The sequence below is a fragment of the Talpa occidentalis genome, unplaced genomic scaffold (assembly GCF_014898055.3).
Source record: "Talpa occidentalis isolate TD23 unplaced genomic scaffold, MPIMG_talOcc4v2.1 talOcc4.4, whole genome shotgun sequence".
Lineage (NCBI taxonomy): Eukaryota > Metazoa > Chordata > Mammalia > Eulipotyphla > Talpidae > Talpa > Talpa occidentalis.
In genome coordinates, this window is record NW_023604295.1 from 114201157 (window position 1) to 114219624 (window position 18468).

The following is an 18468-nucleotide window of genomic DNA, read 5'->3' on the forward strand; positions in this document are numbered from 1 at the left end:
AAATAAAAAAGATAGGGAGGAACAGTTCCCTGAAAGGGGTCCACAGTGGTACTGGACAGAGCTCTGCACCAGGATGCCCCATCTGTGAAGATTTTTACACACAGAATGTCCCTGCCTTCTTGTATGTGTTCCAAGCACCCTCCCTGGGCCTCCAGCGCTGCCCTTCACATGGAGATGCTCTGTTCACTTACCTGCTGTCTCCTGTGTCAGTACCTTGAAACTGCCATGCAGGTCCTGGCCTTCATGCAGCAGTGGCCTCTGAACAAAGCACACTATTGATCACATCAGCAAACCCACTCCTCACAACCACTCAAGCACTATACTGGCTTCAAGATTCTCAGGCCTCCTGACAGCTTCTAAAATCTTCTGTCCTGCTGCTGCTGCTTCCCTGCAGCACAGCCTTTCAGGCCCTTACCCACAGACTGTTAACCCAATACAGGAAACCGCCCTCTGCACTAAGGGAATCTCTGAGTATGTGGGAACTGAGGGGCCCTGTTCGTGCCAGGCATGCCCAGATAAGTCTGCCAGGCACACAGACTTTGAGCAGCCCTGCCTGGCCACCGTCAGCAGGCGTCTTGTCAGCATCCTGAAAGTGGGTTCCAACAGCAGCAGGAAAGGTCAGGCAGACCTTTCCTGCCTGACAAGGGCTGCTCCATCATCATCACCAGTTGATACTGTACTTGGAGAGAAAGGAAGGGGCCAGGAGAGGAAGGATGAAGAGGAAGAGGAGACTGTAACTCCTGCATGAACCAAGGGACGCCAACCAAAATTATACTCTTAGTAGGATCCAACTTTCGACCCTCAAGTCCTTCCTAAACCACAGAGGAAGTGCTCACCGGTTACAATTCTTATTGGGGAGGCTGATGGTTAAAAATGTCCTGTCAGATGGCTCCCTCCCCAGGCACCTCCCTGGAGCCCTGGAGCACCTCCTCTTGGTTCCTTACCATTCCACTTCCAAAGTCGTCACAAAAACAAACGCTTTCTGTCCAGTTGTCTTGAATGTAGGTGAAACTCCTCACTCTCTGTGAGTTGTCTCCAAACAATGACAAACAGACACAACATTCACAACTTCAAACTCCACCTGTCTCCAGCTCTCTTGCTCTGCAGTCCTATCTGCCTGGTGGCAAGTGTGCTCAGCCAAGGGGCACACATGGCCTTGGGCTTAGATGTTGGGTGCCCACTCCCAGCTCTGTGACCTGGGACAAGTTATTTAATCTCTCAGTCTCTTAAACTATAAAACAGAATGACTGTATTTATCTCTTAGTGTTGTTCAGATGATAAACTGGGTTAATATTTATCAAGAGCTAAGCACAGTGTCTGACATGTAGTAAATGCTCTGTGAGCTGGCTGGCCTCAGCACACCTCGCCCTCATCACCACCATTGTCACTACTACTGTTTTTCATGAACCCTTGTTCTTGGCCTCCTAGAAAATGGTGTTTTCTTCATTCATTCCAAATCTAACTTACTCACCTCTTCATTTACTGAGAAGTCTACTGTCAAAGTCCAAATTATTTCTTAAAACTAAAATAAGGTTTTTCTTTCTCAAACTCTCTTCCCTACTACAGGCCAGAATCCCATTTCTTCATGATACTCTTGGACTCTCAATCATTGGAGAGTCTCCTTCAAAGCAACAAAATACCCTTTGTTCATCTGTGAGCTTGTATTAATAATCACTACCAGTTTACAAAGTTCTTGGATTTACGCTATACAGTAATCCCTGTTAGAGGCCCTCATGGTAAGTGGTTCACCCAGGACCCTTTGGTTCCCCTTTATAGTTCATAAATAGCACAGTTGCCTCTAGACACCTGACTTGTGCTCTCTTGTACCCAGTGTGCTCTCCAAACCTCACAGGCCTCCAGCAAGACAAGGAGACTGCATGCCTGAGAATAAACACTGGGCAAAGAGAAATCACTTCCCAGGGGTCCTTCCCTTCTTGGGGCTTTGGGATCTCTAGAACCACCCATTGGAGCAGAGTTCTTATGAAAAAGTGGTGATGGAGATGAATTTGGGTGAATGTAGGAAGATGTTTGTGACACATTGTTGGTTAAAAAAACTAGGTGATAAAACATTCTGTACAACAGGATGTCATTTTGTGACAATACACACATACATGCCAAAGAAAAGAGACTGGAAGGATATCACATTCAGTATTGCCAGTGATAGAAATAACAGATTTTTAAACTCGTTTGTTTTACCTGTATTGTCTAATTTTTCCACAAAATGGCTTGTTACATGGTAACTTAGAAAAAAGTAAGACCTGGGGGAAAAAGTCTCAGGTGCATAAAAGCTTTGTTGGCCAGCCGATGCTACTATTTTGGAGCTTTCTCCTTACTAAGGAAAAATGGACACCGAGAGAAGCTTAGCTTCTACATGGGACTCCTACAGGAAACCTAAACCCCACATGGTGACAACAGCGGGCCCATTTTCAGGGAAGCTTTGGTTCCAGGAATGTACCCCAGTATCCCCTGTGGGAAAGCAAGCACATCCCCATCACCATTACTAACACAGGCAAAGCACTTAAATTCCTCCTCATGTATTCCACATCACAACCTGTCAGGTAAGGGGGCACTTGTTATTCTCCCCATGCCACAGAGAAGGAAACTGAGACCCAGAAAAGTGAAAGAATTTGCACAAGAACCCACAGCAGGAGATGTGGGGTATCTAGAGCTAGGTCAACTCTCAGTGAGCCTCATGCTAGTTCTATTAACACATTCCAGGGTCCAGGCTATTGTGGCAGGGATTTGAGAAGCCACCCTAACCCTCCTAATTACCCAGCCATCTCCCTGGGGCCTGCTTGGGAACTTTCCATCCCCTACCTGGCCTCAGAACTTCCTGACCAGAACATCTCCTGAACCAGTAACTACAGAAGACAAATATATTAGTTTGCTAATGTTGCCATAACAATATGCCACAGACTGAGTGGCTTGTACCATAGAACAGTTCTGGAAGCAAGAAATTCAACAGCAAGTGTGGACTGAGTTGTCTTCTAGAAGGCCTCTCTTCTTGGTTTGCAGTTGGCCATCTTCCCCTGTGTCTTCCCTCTGAGTGGTTCAGTGTTCTAATTTCCTCTTCTTATGAGGTCACAATTCATATTGGATTAAGACCCACCCCAGTGACCTCATTTGAATCTTCTCTTTAAGGACGCTGTCTCCAAATACAGTGACTTTCTGAGGTACCAAGGGATAAGACTTCAACCTCTGAATGTGGGCTGGGAGCCTCCTGGGATCAAATCCAGTGCTCGTTCCAGGTACATTCAGGGATATTCCTGAGAACATAATGACAAGATGCATTTGTCCTCCAAGAATTTTTCCTGTATCATCTGATTTGAGCCCCACTACAGTCCAGTGAGATACTCAAGGTGATAATCAGTCCCATTTCACAGGTCACACACTTGTAAGGAGCAGAGCTGGAAGAGCCCACAGCTACTGGAGCCCAAAATTCTCTCCACTTTATGCTCAGGGATGTGACTGGGCTCTCATGTGTGTTATTCTGGCTTTAGAAGATAAAATTAATGAGCAGGCCAAAAGCCCTGAATAAGCATGTCCCATTTTGAAAAACACCATGGAACCATCCAGGGTCCTGCCCCACCCTCTGCCCTGAGAAGATGAGATTGAAAATTCAGTGGAGTGGGCCTCCCCGGTGGCGCAGCAATTGAGCGCTGGGTTGCGAAGCTGCCCGCGGCCTCTGCGGCGCCAGTTCAATCCCCGGCTGCTCCCCGGCCACCAGAGGAGGGTCCCACATGGCACGCAGACCTCTCCTGCTGCCCGCTGCTCCCCTCAGCAGTGTACTTCGGTCCTTCTGCCTGCTCTGCTCCCTGCTCTGGCTCTGGTGAATTCTCTCACCCTCCCATGCTTCTGACTGTACCCAGTGCATGTATAAACAAAAAACAAACAAACAAACAAACAAATAAAATAAAAACATGCCTCTATAAAAAAAAGAAAATAAAATAAAAAAAAATAAAATTCAGTGGAGTAAATGTCACTCTAACCCAGGTTCCAACACTGCCACGTACTAACCGGTGACGTGGGACAAATCTGTGACCTTTTCTGAGCTTCAATTTCACTGGGAATTGTGAGAATGGTGGTGTGATTTGTGGTGAAAGTCTATATTGTCAAACTGATTGGTTTTGAACAGCAGCTACCACTTCTTAGATGTCTGAACTTGGGCAAATCATTTAACTTACCGGGCCTTCAACTTTTTGTTACATAATTATAACCACAATAATTTGTATTTACACCTATCTGTGGCTGGTGCTTTGCACAGATAATCCTCACCACAACTCAATGCAGGTATGCTTTCCCAATTTTACAGATGAGGATCTTGCCTGAGAGGTGGAGGAGGTAAAGAGACTTGCCCAAGGTCACACAGCCAGGAAGCAGCAGAATGGAGAGTTCAAATCAAGATCAATATAACTCCCAGATATCTGCCCTTTGCCTTCATTTACACTGCAAGGCCAGTCCATGGATTGCACTCAAATACTGACTCATCAGGCACAGAGAAGGCCTTCACTGAGTGATAGCACAACTATTAGTGCTCTGATGGGTGTGACTGTGCTATTAACCTATAAGCCACTTGTCTAGGTAATACCTGGAGTGATTATTCATGACACCTCAGATCAGGCAGATAGGTTGACTAGATGGTATCCTTGACTAGATTGTATCCCGTTGGGGACAAGAACTGTATCCTATGCCTCTCTGTTCCTCCACCATAGCTAGCACCTGCACCTGTTCTTGTCAACTGTATCCTATAGCCATTCACATCATATCCTCCACCCTACTGAAGTCCTTGACTTCAAGCCCCATCCCTCATACCAAAATGCCATCATCATCCAGGGTGAGTGTGGCCTCTTTGACCACTGGCGTAAGATGCGCAAGACTTAGTGAGGCATGCTGCAGATGCCAGATATGGCAACTTCTGGTCTTCTCCCTCTCCCAGATTTCAAGGCCCTTTTCCTCTATGAAATCCCTTAAGATGCCAATGGCCCAAACTCTACACTAATTATTGTCGTTCAGGGCTTATTCTTATATTTTGGAGTTGGGAAGATATAAATAAATATTTACAATGGAATAAATATTATTTTTAAAAAGTCTAATTATATGTTACATGTTCTGAGAAGTGGTGATAATAGTGGTCCATACCACATAAACCACTGTTGTAAGAATTCAGTGAACTAACAGGCTGAGCACATAGTAAGTCTACATAAGTGTTAAGTACTTCTATCATCATCTTTGTCTTCATCATCATATGCTGATACTCCAGTAACTAGAAAGAGGAGCTGCCTCTGGGGGGAGGGGCAGGGAAGGCTGTAATTTTTCTTTCCTATGTATATTTCTTTATACCTTTTAGCTTTTAATCCACTTAGGTGGGTTACATCTGAAAAAAAAACAAATTTAGAAATGTTTTTAATTACAAAAGAACGGTGTGCCCAGCATGCATTGAGCCTGAGCTGTGACAGTCATTTGTCTCCTGCTTATCTATCAGTGGGTCCTGCTCCTCCATCTTCATCACCATCTTTGTGATGTTGGCTGCTGAGCTATTGACCTGCATGGTGTAAAAAAACACCAATCATGTAACACTGGAACTAGGGAATACCATTGTTTCCCTGTTAGGGGGTGAAGAAACCAAGGTGCCCCAAAGACAAGGAACTGACCCAGAATCCTGCAGATGGCAGGCAGCAGAACAAGGATCCTGTCGGGGTGAGATGACTCTCTGGGCCCACTGTTGTTATTGCCCCGACCCTTCCTGGTCCCATCCCACGCCCATCCAGCCAGTGTGGGTACATCCTGTCCTCTCAAAATAGACCGAGAGAAAAGAATCCATGTCATCTCTTTATATTCACAAAGCCTTGCTCTCACTATCCCTCTAAAAAATAGTAATAGCTTTCCCAGCCCCAGACCAGAATAGACACTGGTTAAATATTTGCTGAATTGAATTAAACTTTTTAAAAATGTAGTGTCTTTCCAGGCCACAGTCTTCATCATCATTATCATCATCATTGAGTAGTATCTCATGAGGCCACTGCACTGTGCAAGGAATGAGTCTGGAGAAGAGCCACAGGTAAATAAGTTCTGGCAGATCTAGAAAGAGCCTCTGGATAACAATTCAGGGAGGGAGGAGGGGTAAGAATTAACTGAGCACCTGTGGAAATTTTCACTGAATTGCTTTGTGTCCCTTCCTATCCCATGGACACCCACATACATGCATGTGAAGTGGCCTCTGTGCAGAAAAGGTGTTTCAGCCATAAATCTCACGTGATGGGGCAAGAGGTTTTATTGAACAATTACGGAGCGGCAATTGCATGGCAATTATCAACTCAAGGAGGAAAGGGCCTCCACTTTACCTCTCCTTTATCTCCAGGCTCCAACCGAGATACCCATCAGAGCCAGGCAGCCAGCTGCTGTTCAGGTTTAACATCTCCAAGGCCTTGCTCCCTGGGGTTGGTCCAGGGCATGGCTAGGGCACTCACTCAGGACTGGGATGAAGCACCCCTCTCAGATGGGAAGAGTGTACTGTCACTCTAGATGTTCCCCCAGAGCAGGGGTTATCCTTTTCTGCCTTGATCATTAGAAGAAGGGGCCACCCTGCTCTGTAAACCAGGAAACTTCCAGTCCTTCCAGCAGCAGGGAGTGAGGGGCATTCTGTCCCTGGAGCTTCCTCAGAGAAGTGGGGTTGTCCTCTAAGTGTCCCAGGTAACAAAATAAGCATTATCCTCACAGGAACTAACCTGTACATATCACTGTAAAATTTACGAAATATCTGCTAGCCATTAGCTCATTAGCTCTCATTTCACAACAACCCAAAGAGGTCAGTAGGACAAGAGTGATGCTCCTATTTTTCAAATGAGTCACAGTGACATGAAATGAATTGTCCCAGATCACACAATTAATCAATGACATAAATCACACCATCTGAAACCAAAATTGACAATAAAGATGGGAACCCATAAGTCTTCTCCCTCTGCATTCAGAGGGTAGAAAAGAGGCCTTGCTCCAACAAAGCCCAGAGGGGAGTTGAGCCAGTCCGTCCTCAGGAGACCACATGCAGCCAGCAAAGCCAAAGCTCCCACCTAAGTGCACTTGGGGGAGGGGAAGAGCAAAAGCCCACCTTGGTCCTTCCTTCTCCACTCTCTCTGTGCTCCAGGACCCATGGGGCAGTGGGACGGCTTCAGCAAACTCTCAAAGAGCCACACAGAACTAAGTGAAGATGAATCCCTCCCACCACACCAGCTCAGGGTGTTCTTGCCCAATGGGGAGGCTCTGTGTCTCAACTTTCCTGCTCCCGATGGAGATAACATCTCTTCTCTGGTTTCAGTACCACCTCTCCCCTAGGCTGAGGCCCTCCATGCCTACTCTGCCTCTGTCCTGGGTTTAGTTCAGTAGGACATTTGCTGTGGCTGCCTTGTCTCGTTGTAATTTATACACCTAAAATCAGAGTTTTTCTATTTATTATCCTTTGGATACTACTCTCTCTCTCTCTCTCTCTCTCTCTCTCTCTCTCTCTCTCCCCCTTTCTCTCTGCTCCATGCCTCAAATCAACTCCAAATCTTCTCTGCCCCCTGTGCATTTCTAACCAGCAAAAGTCCATCGATAATGGTTTCAGTGTGCATCTCACCCTATTCTACTAAAGAACAGAAAGATCATTGGTGTTCCCTTCATGGGAAAAGGCAGGGAGCCCAGCACACTTGCCACAGGGAGAGCCTGTCCCTTACCAGTGGCCCTGACTCTAGACTCAAGCCCTTTTCCTTACCACCATGCACATTGCACAGTGCTTGGCACACAGCAGAGGCTCAGAAACTCCCCCTTGGAACTTACTCTTACTTGGACACTATCTGCCTTCTAGTGTCTTCCAACTATGGGAAAGAAAGTAGAAAACAAACACAAGGGGCAGGATATTTAGGGACCACCTTCACTCTGTCTGGTTACTTTCCATTTTTAAATCAGTCTGCTAGTTTTCCATTTTTAAACCTGTCTGATCCATCCATCTATCCAGCCTTACTCCTGACAGGCCCTGACAAACACACTCTGAACTATGAACACATAGATCTTGATCCAGAGCAGTATAATTCAGGAAGCAGTGCCCAGCCCTTGCTGCCCCATAGAGTAAGCAATTTACGTGATTTCAGGGGATAAGAATCATCAGTCCCTTCCTCAAAATTGCATTGCCTCTCTTTTCGCTAGTGTTAGTAACTTTAATCATAGGGAATAAAGCCCAGCACTATGGGGAGTGGGGGGAGGGAGTTAGGAAGGGACTGAGGCTACAAAAGCAATACATCTGAGAGAACTAAATATTGGCTTAAATTCTCACTAGAGTGTAAATGACTGCTAGCAGTCCTGTGAGCTAATTGATGAAGATACCATTAGGGAGGGATGACTTTTTAGAGAAAAAAGGAAGATCACTCAGAGTCAGGGTTGGAAAGGTGCTTCACCTTGTAGAGAAAGCTATGGGCTGGGAAGGATAAAAATTCTAGTCCCACCTCTGCCTATAGTTTACCTGGTGACTTCAGGAATATTGTTCAGCAACTTTTTGAGCCTCAATTTACAAATCTATAAATTGGGATAAATAAACAATCTGATCTCTAAGTTCCTTTCAAGATTTGGCAAACCTTAACTCAATTATTTCAGTTTTGCCTCCAGCCTATTTAGTTCTGTATTCTTAACTCAGCACTGTACAAATAACAAGTACGTATCATGAAAGTGCTAAAAAGTCCCATTGTTCAGGCCGTGAGTCAAATAATGCCTCCCAAGTTGATTTGGAAACCAAGGTCATTACAACCTTGAGGAATATAAGGGGAAGCATAAGGCTGAATCTCTTGTAAACCTTTGGTATAATAGGAGGTGAGGTTCACTTAGATATAAAAACCTGCAATAGTAACTATGAAATTACAGTAATCCCTAGATTTGTAGTGATTTGCCATGAACCATCCTCAGTCATATCCATCATGTAATTTGATCTTCCCCAAAACTGTGTGTAGTAGACAGGGCAAGAATTAGCAGACCCATTTTATAGATTTAGAAACTGAGTCTCAGTTTGAGGAATCACAAATGAGTTACAGCCAGGATTGAAACTCACATTAAGTGATTCTTCTCCTTCTGAACCCCCCATTATGTCCCTTTTTTACTTTTCACTTCTGGTTCCAGATCCAAAAGCAATCTAGTACCAGGCAGTAATGGAAGTTCAAGTACCCCGATTAGCTCTGCCTCCCCTTTGCAACCTTATTGCCATGGGATCTGGAGCTAGAAACCGCCCTACCACCTCCTGCTTTTCGCTGTTCCCTTCCTGCAGCTGCCATGGCTAGAAGAGCTCTTAGGCCCCAAGACCCAAACACTTAAGTGTCATCACCCCCTTCTCTCATTTCCCAGAGTTCTGCCTAGCCAAGGCCTGGTTTACACTGGGATAATTGTAAAGCAGGAGACTTTTGCTCAATACTAATCAAGCAAGTAGGACAGAGGTAAGAACAAACCCAACCAGGCAGGGAGCTGGGGGTGAGGTGGAGAGAGAGAGAGAAAGAAAAATAAAGAGAGGAAAAGAAAGAAGCTGCTTTAATAACAGGGTAATTGCCCTGTTTAGGATTACAATCTGCCAGCATTTCACTAAACTTTATGACACTTGATGACAAGTTAATAAGCCAGATACCTCACTGTGTGCCTTAAACTTCTCTAGGCAGGGAGGCAACCTCTCAGCCAAAAAAAAAAAAAAGCCAGGAAGGTATGGGGGAAGAGGGACCAAGAAGGTGGGGAAACTGGTTATTTCTGTTGTCAAAATGGCCCCAGCAATAAATCACCATTAATAATACTGTCATCTATCAAAGAGGAACTCCAGTTGCCAAGGCCTTTGAAGTGGCAGCACCTATAATTTCCCACCTATAAAAGGTACCTTTGTGCATATATCATGCTGAAAGTTGACAGGAGTGAGACACTGAGGAGTTCATAACTTCTCCACACCCAACCCAACATCCAGCCCATGAAGTTCCCCGTCACTCCCTCACCCAGCTAGGCCTAAGGGCCAGACCAGTCTCCACTCACTCTACCACAGGTTTGAGAGACAGACAGGCTGCCAGGCCTCAGCTGCCAGCAGAGCTGGGAGGCAGGGGTGGGGGAGGGCAGGCAGAGAGTTCGTGTCCAGGCAGATCTGGGCGCTTCCAACCCCACCAGCAAGTTAACCTCCTAAGTAACTAAGGGGTGACACCTGCCAGCTTTCCCTCAGCACTAACTCCCAGGAGTGAAGGCCCTGGTGAGCCTTGGAGGCCAAGGACATGCCCCTGAGGCATGACTCTGTCCACACAATCACCAGAGGAACCTCCCCAGGGAACCTTCCCAGATATAATGAAATAAGACTGTCCCTGGAAGGTGTGGCCATGGAATCTGCCTCTTTAACAGACTCCCAAGAAGAGATGTTCAAACACAAGAGACCAAGAAGCACTGGAGCCTGGGCCCTATCCTTTTGTCAGACCAGGAATCTGGGAGCCCTAGGAGGCAGCCCTGTGTGTCTCCAGCTCTCAGAAGGACCCCTGAGTAGACCTGGTTGCATGCTCAGTCAGCCCTGGCTTCAAGAACTAAGAATCAGAAAGTGACTCCAACCATTGAAATGTATTTTCTCACAATTCTAGAGGATCAAATGTCAAGAAGTTTATTTCTTCTGAGGCCTCTCTCCTCATTTGTAGATGGTCATCTTCTCCCTGTGTCTGCACATGGTCTTTCCCCCTGTGACTGTCTGTGTCCAAATTTCCTCTTTTATAAGGACACCAGCCATATCAGACTAGGGTCCACCCTAATTATCTCACTTTAATTTAATCATCTATTTCAAGACCTTATCTCCAAATATAGTCACATTCTGAGATACTGGGTGTTAGGACTTCAAATTATGAATTTGGGGTAACACAATTCAATCCATAATGGAGCCCTAAAGCTCAGCATAAAGATGAAACTCCCCAGATGACCTCCCTAAAGGTTGCCAATCCATTGGCAAGATCTGAAACTGAGATAAACTTTCTTCTGAATTCTCTGGACCCAGCATTCTCAGGCCTGGACCACTGCACCTTATGGGTGATTTGTCACTTGAATTTTAACAGAGCCAGCATGCCTACATCCCTCCAGGAGGAGGAGCCTCCTTTCTTTTTTTTTTTTTTTTTTTTTTTAGCCTCCCATGATGAGGTCCTTTTGAATGTGACTTAGACCAAGATCCCAAGGAGTCTCTAAAGTGGACTTTTACTGAACATGCCCTATGTCCCCTGCTACCATGTCATTGTCACAACTATGAATAAGTACAAAGGAGGAAACTGTGAGATAATTTGCCCAGGGTCAAGAGGTAGCTAGGACCCAGCCTGCCTTGGAATCCAAGTCTTGATGACTCCAAATCCCAAGTCTTCATCCCCTTTGCTTCTCCACCTCTTCTTACACAGGTAGCTGCTGAACAGTAACCCTCTGAACTGCCTATGAGAGCTGCTGAGCTTCTGGGAATTCAAGACTAGACATAGTTGACACAAAGCAACTTTTATCTGTGGGGCATTTTTCCGAAATCATAGCCATATATATTAATGTGTTTTCTATATTCACAGACATAGTCAATAGCAGTGCCTGTGTGTGTTTGCTCAGACTGAGTTCCTGGGAACCCCCCACTAGGACCCCAGTTCTCTCTCTGTTCCTGGCTCTCCCTTCTGCTATTATTCCCTTCCCTCTTCTCTGGACCTCATCCTCATGAATAAATGAGAGGATTAAACTAAGGGATTCTACAACCCCTTCCTTCACTAGCACCTCTGGATCTTTGGGAAGTCCCAAAGAGGAGAGAGGTGAGAGTTGACCTTAACCATCCTTTTAGCCCTTCCTGGAGAGTGACAAAATCAGCCTAAGGGCCTCCATGTGTTCTGAGGCAAACAGAGGAGCCAAAGGCCTCAGAAACCTCCTAGGCCCTGCTTATCAGCAGGATGAGCAAGTCTGTCCCAGCAGTGTATCCCCCAAGTGTACCCATTCCTCACTGTCTAGCTCTCCTCATAGCCTCTGGCCTCATTTTCTGCCCAGCCTAAAATTTCCTATGGGTGTCAGCTATACAGTCCCTGAGGCATCTACAAAAACCCACAGACACTGGCTCCCTACATGCTAGAAAAAGGTGAGGAGGGATTTTCTAAAGCTTAGGAGCCCCTTCTTGGTGACAGGTGATTTCCAAGGTCTTGACTAAGAGTTGGGAGGATGGTTTCCCATCTGGCCTTCCTCTTGAGCCCTGGTGGTATGACAGTGAGCAAGGCCTTCATCCTCTAGTCCTCACTCTCTTCTGTAAAATGAGAGGGTTGCGTTCAAGACCTCTGGAGGGTGTTTATGCCTGTCTCCCTCTCCCTAGCCATCTACCTATGAAAGCACCTGTAGAGCATTTCACAGCCACACAGATGCAGGCACAGTACCCCTCTCTCATGCCCATGCCCCACCCCACCCCACCCCCCAACACACAGGGGCCCCTCTTCCATCCCTTACCCACCTTCCCTTTCACAGGGGCTGCTTTCTCTCCCCTATCATAAGCAGTGTGTCTCAGCCCCGAGAAGCAGCTCCAAGGAATGGAATGGCCCCACAGTGGCTCCCAAGAGGACAGCTTCTTGGCAGGGATGGGAGTGGGTGGAGTACAGCAATTTTTTTCCTTTCAGGCCCAAAGGGCTGTCAACCCTCTTCAGCTGCCCTGGAGCCTGAAAGCCAGAGAGAGAGAGAGAGAGAGACTTACAACCAACCAGGACAGCTTTGACCCAGGCCTCTGATAGACTGATAGAGTGAACAGCTCAAATCTAAGCCCTTCAGGAGGAGGTTTATGAATGGGAATGCAGCCTCCCAAGAAAGAGAGCCTGAAGGGGGGCCAAGGACAGGTTGTGCCCTAAAGTCCATTCCTCTCAAGCAGATCCTCTGAGGTCAGAGCTTACCCTTTGGGGAGAGGGATATAGCCTGGCCAGATACTCAGAGGGGTGGAGCCCAGAGGGGTGGAGGCACTGGGTCTAGGCCTCTGAAATTCCCTGACACTTGCTCTCCTGTTCTTCCAAACATGTAATCCATGTTTCTCTAAACACAGCTAGGCCAGACAGAGAGAAAGAACCAGATAAGATTTGAGCTAAGAAAGGCACATTTCACCGAGCAGGCCCTCTGGGGTTTGTTGTGCCTCTTCTTGTTGTTGATACTGTTGTTCTAAGTGACGATGGGGGTGGTTAATTGCTGGATTATATTTCATCCCTGCCACTTTTCAGAAAGAACATAAGGTTAGGACAACCCCCAGAGGATCCAGAACCCTCTGGCTCTTGCTCTTGCCCTCAACTTGTTCCCTGGGGGTGGCAGGGAATCCAGATGCTCCCTGGAACATCCCCAGATTTGCTAATTAAAGAGATTATCCCCCTCCTGACACTCTGTGTTCTTCTCCCCTTCTTTCCCAACCCCTGGCCCTGTGCCTCCCTCGAAGACCCTTAATTCCTGGAATCCCGTGTGATGCTGATGCTCCCAGCTCCTGAGCTCTCCTGCCCCGAGGGCAAGAAATCCAGAGTCCTGGGCAGAGCCAGAGCATTGTCTGGTGTCATCAAAAGGAGAGAGCTGCCTGCATTTTGGGGGCCCTTAAGCGGCTCTGAGTGTAGGAAATATGTTCAAATCCTCCAGAACAAAGGTGTCGCCAAGACCCAGGCCCTCAAGGGAGAAACATGCCTCTGGCCTGTTAGTTGGGCCATAGCATGTGAACAAAGGGCCTTGATGAAACTGCAACCCTCCCCGTGTGGAGGTGACAGGAACAGAAGGCTCTAGTCAGTGGAACAGGCAGAACAGCAGGCTCTGCTTCTGTACTCTGCTCTGTGCTCCGTACTCCCTGCTCTGTGCTCTGCTCTATACTATATGCTCAGATCCAGGTAGGATCCTAGTTTTAGTGAGGCCAAAGAAGAGTCTCTGTCCTCTGGGAATTAAGTCTCCCATTGAGAAATAACAACTACCCCGCTTAGAACACTGGGAACCAGAGACAATGGGATAGAGAACATGCCCCCCACCCCTTCCGGCCTGCAGGTAGAGGTTGACTCTGCTTGAGAATAATTGGCAGAGTACATGGGCCACTTAACTGCTAGATAGAAAAGATCCTTTCCTCCTCTGTGTCTATGAGTTCCTGGCTCGCTCTATGTGATCTGACACCCGTTGCATCTTTGACATGCTTGCTGCAATTTTTGAATCACGAACACCAAGTCGTGAGCACAGAGGAAGGTGGCAGCCCACCCGCAGCAGCTGTTGGTGTGACACTGAGGCTATACTGGGTAGATGCTAGTTTGGGGTTGCTATTATTAATATATGGGACTTCATTTTGGCGTCCACAGAACTTTTCATTCTATGCTCTCTATACATGAAAATTGTACTAAGGTCAAAATAAGATATGGGTATTATTATTGGTCTGATAAGATGCTTAACAATTATGACAAATAATCTAAAAATAATGACTTCTGCTGCAGGAAAACCCTGTCTGTGGGGGACTCTGTCTTGATCACCATCTATCTATGTAGGAGGCTACATCATGAGGTCCTCTAAACTTTCCACCAATCAAAGAAGCTATTGACATTTGTTTGGAGTTGACGTCACAGTCTCAGAAACTTTTGAAACATGTCCACATGAATTCTGAATTATGCAAAGATTTGGTAAATTTTTTAAATAAATGTATTTTTTTAGGATATCCCAGAAATAAAGCTACACCAAGACAAAAGAGGAGCCAGAGAGTTTCTTTCAGAAACTTTTTTTCGGTTTCTTTCCTGGGATTGGTTGCCTCAAGCTTAAAGTTTCAGACACCCCATTGAAGCTGCTCCCTCACAAAGCGACTTCTGGAGTAGAACCTAAGGCCTTCACAATGACCCAACCAGGCAGGGTCTCTGTCTTTCCAGGCTCCCCAGTGTAATACAGACAGCAGGTGACAAAGATCTACAGAGACACCCTGCAGCCATTCCTCGTACCTAAGAAACCAGTCCATGACCACGGCTATGCATGCAGGAATAAATACATATTTGCTAAGCACCAAATTAGATCTAATGACCCTGGCCTGTCTCGCAGGGTCATCTTGAGAAATGGCTGATGTCAGGCGCTGAGCGTGAGCAGCTGTTCTCCATTTGCACTCAACAAGAGGAAAGGCCTTAAATTACAGCAGGAGGGATTAAAGTTAAACATTAAAACAGCTTCCTGGCTCAGAGGGTTGTGGAGCAGTGTAATGTGCTACCCAACAAGATTTGAAAGAAGGTGGTTAGTGATCTGCCCAGTCAGTTTTATTAGGAACTTTTTTTTTTATTATTAAATCATCTGGTCCATCCTCTTGAAGACAAGGGGCTTGGACAATACACCCACCTAGCAAGGCCTCTCTGGACACAGAAGAACCTCTGTATCCTTATCATCAAAAGGGCTGTGACTTAGAAGAACTCCCTCACCCTACACAGTGAAAAGAATCTGGAGTCATCATCAAGGTCACCCTTCAGACACCCTTTCAAGTCTTTGCTAACAGTAGTCAATGTTAACACCAGAAAGAGTGCTTTCCAAACCCTCTGGAGATGAGGCAGTGTTGGCACCAAGAAAAATCCCGTACCTCCAGAGACAGAGAAAGAGTTAGATCATAACATTTTATTTCAAGAGGAACAATTTACCCACTTTACAGATGGGAAGACTGAGGCCCAGACATGGGCAATGCCGTCACAGTTACTTTGTACCAGAGCTGGGATTGGGAAGCTTGATTTTGCCACTAACCACCTTTGTGGCCACATGTCAGCTGGCACCTCTGGTCCTCAGTAGCCTCATTGACAAAATGGGAATATTGTAAATATCAAGCTTTACACAGGGGATGCTGTTACCAAGTTTAGAGCACTGAACTTGCCACTGCCTTACTGTTGTTACTCCATATGTGGTCCCTGTTGTTAGGCTATCTGCCTTCAACTTAGAGCTCTAACTTGGATGTGGTTCATGTATATTTTACAGAATTATACAAAAAAATTAAATGTTTGATAATTAAGACCAGGAAAGATATGGAATTAACCTTAGCATCCTCTTATCCAAGTCTGCTCATCTGGCAGATGAGGAGATGGAGGGTGCCCATGGGCACTCAGAGAAAGACAGGAGAGAAACTGCTAGTAACAGAGTGGGGGTGTGAGGATAGGTTTTGATGAACTTTGGATGCATGTGGAGATGGTTGATCCTTGGCCATGGGTGTGATTTTCAACGCTTTGACTTGCAATCCTAGGTGGTTCCTTAGTAATATGTTCTTCTATAGCCCCCAGCTACCTGATTCAAGGGTCAACATCCACAGGGTCCCCCAAAGCCTCTGACCAACTTGATAAACCCAATGATGCCAGAGCAAACAAGAGTGGTTAGTGGTTTCCTTCCCAGCCCTTCCTTCTACAACCCTCCTACCTCGCACAGATTCCAACCCCTCCCCTACACATATACCTTCTGGCTTAGTCCCACCCCTAACTCCCAACCCCTATGCCACCTCCCAGGATCAGTCCCCATCCCATCCTCACCTGGCCTCTAAGATCGGTCCCCACCCAAAGCAAGAATGATTAAAGAACAAACAAGGACGTTTGGTGAGCTCTCTATTCATGAAATTCTATGTAAGCAAATATTACCTGATTTGAATCCCCCACCCCCAAAGTCTTGCAAGATAATCACCATTACCCACCTTTTAAGATAAGGAAACTGAAGGTCAGAAAGATTAACCAAATTGTCCTGGTCACACAAGCTCACATGTGGCAGATCTGGGGATTAAACGACTTCTGAGTTCCAAGGCCAGAGAGTTTCTCGCCACCTGGAGCATCTGGTTTCCACATCAGGTCCTTCCACCTGAAGCCTTGACTCCACGTGCCACTTCTGATGCCACAGTCTTCACTTGTACCTGGGGCCTGAGTCTCCTGGGATTGACAGGGACTCTTTATCCCCACTCAGCCAGGAAGTTCTGTGACAAATAACAGACATCCTTATAGTCATTCGTCTATTTGGACTTTCTAACTTCCAGATTCTCTATTACTGCAAGACCCCTGCCAATGTCCCCTCTCTCTGTTACCCAGGTGACCTCCCTGTCTGTCACACATCCTTCTGGTTATATGATTTGCCTGCAGAAAGAAACTTCTCGCAGGGAGGCTCACCCTCGGGTGCTTTGCTTGCCTGCTGCTTGAAGTTGCTATTGACTTTGCCCCAGTCATGCCCAGACTAAGATTCTGCAACCAGGCCTCCTGGAGACACCCCAGATAGGAGCCCATTAGCACAGCTGTTATGAGAATAGACTTTGGAGTCATACTGACAGCTGGGATCTCTTGGGCAGTTTCCTCATCTGTGTCTCAGGTTCGCCCATCTGTGAAACAGAATGAGTACTGCCTCACAGGGTTATTATGAACATAAAATGAGTAAATGGTTGCAAGTGATTAGAACAGAGGCTGGCATGACTATATCATTACGTGGCTAGTGCAACATGCATGTTATTAAATGAAAGTAAATGCCTATACCCTCAAGTTTTAAAATCATAGACCATTAATTCAGTCCCAGACTTGGGGAAGCTCAAGGTTGGAGGGAGCTACCTCCTTCTCCACACAAGAGGACTTACAACTATCATTCCCAAGAGTGAGCAACTGAGATACCCATAGGGACGGAGAGTTCACTACCTTCTAGCAGACTATCTGGTGCTAAAACTTTAACTTGATTTGGGTTTGGTTTGATTCGACTCAGAGTTAAAAGCAGCCTGCTTGGGGCTTCCACCTACGGGCCTGAGACCCATGACTGCTCCTTCCACTTGGCAGCCCAGCTCCCATTCCATCTCACCCCTGCGGGCACTCTCAGGTATGCACCATGATTTACTGAAGCTTTCCTTGCTGGAGGTAATGCAAAACAGCCTGGTGCTGCTTCCCACACCTTTCCTCCCCAAAGCCCCCAGGCTGGCATAGCAGCATGCAGTATATGTAGACAGTTTACAGGGCCCAGGCGGAGATCGATGCAGGACCAAGTGATGGTGCCCAGGGGCAGAGTAGAAAGCGTGGGCACTGAGAAAAGCCTCCAGGCACATGTCTTTCCAACGATGAGACAGGGAGAGACTTTTTCAGAATCTGTCTTAACACAGGCAGGAGAGACAGGTGGGAGGCAGCTGGGAGGCACCAGAAAGCCTCTTGCCCTTTTGAAGGTCTGTGCTTTGGGTTAAGCACTGCCCTGTCCCCTATTCCTTTAGTCAATGCAAAAATTGATGGGAGGGGGCCTCCTTGGTGTTGCAAGGGTTAAGATGCAACCTATGAAGCTATCTGCAGCCACTGCAGCGTGAGTTGGATCTCCCCCCACCCACACCCACCCCCCGCTAGCCAGGGAACAACCCACATGGTGCAGCAGACCTCTCCTGTCTCACCGGCTGCTCCCCTCAGCAGTGTACTTCAGTCAGTCTGGCCTGTTCTGTTCACCACTCTGAATCTGGTGAATCCTCTCACCCCCACACCTCCCACACCTCTGGTATATACCCCAGCTCTTTAATGC

At 46.6% G+C, this 18468-nt stretch overlaps 1 long non-coding RNA gene across 2 annotated transcripts; it reads left to right on the forward strand.

Moving 5' to 3' along the window:
* The first annotated feature begins 3124 nt into the window (after positions 1-3124).
* On the forward strand, positions 3125-14684 carry LOC119256961 (uncharacterized). Of its 2 annotated transcripts, XR_005127942.2 has the most exons (4): positions 3125-3248; positions 5611-5697; positions 5955-6058; positions 14442-14684. It is a non-coding gene; the product is annotated as an uncharacterized LOC119256961 (long non-coding RNA). The 2 variants fall into 2 exon arrangements; XR_008553723.1 differs by lacking the exon at positions 5611-5697.
* The last annotated feature ends 3784 nt before the right edge of the window (positions 14685-18468 follow it).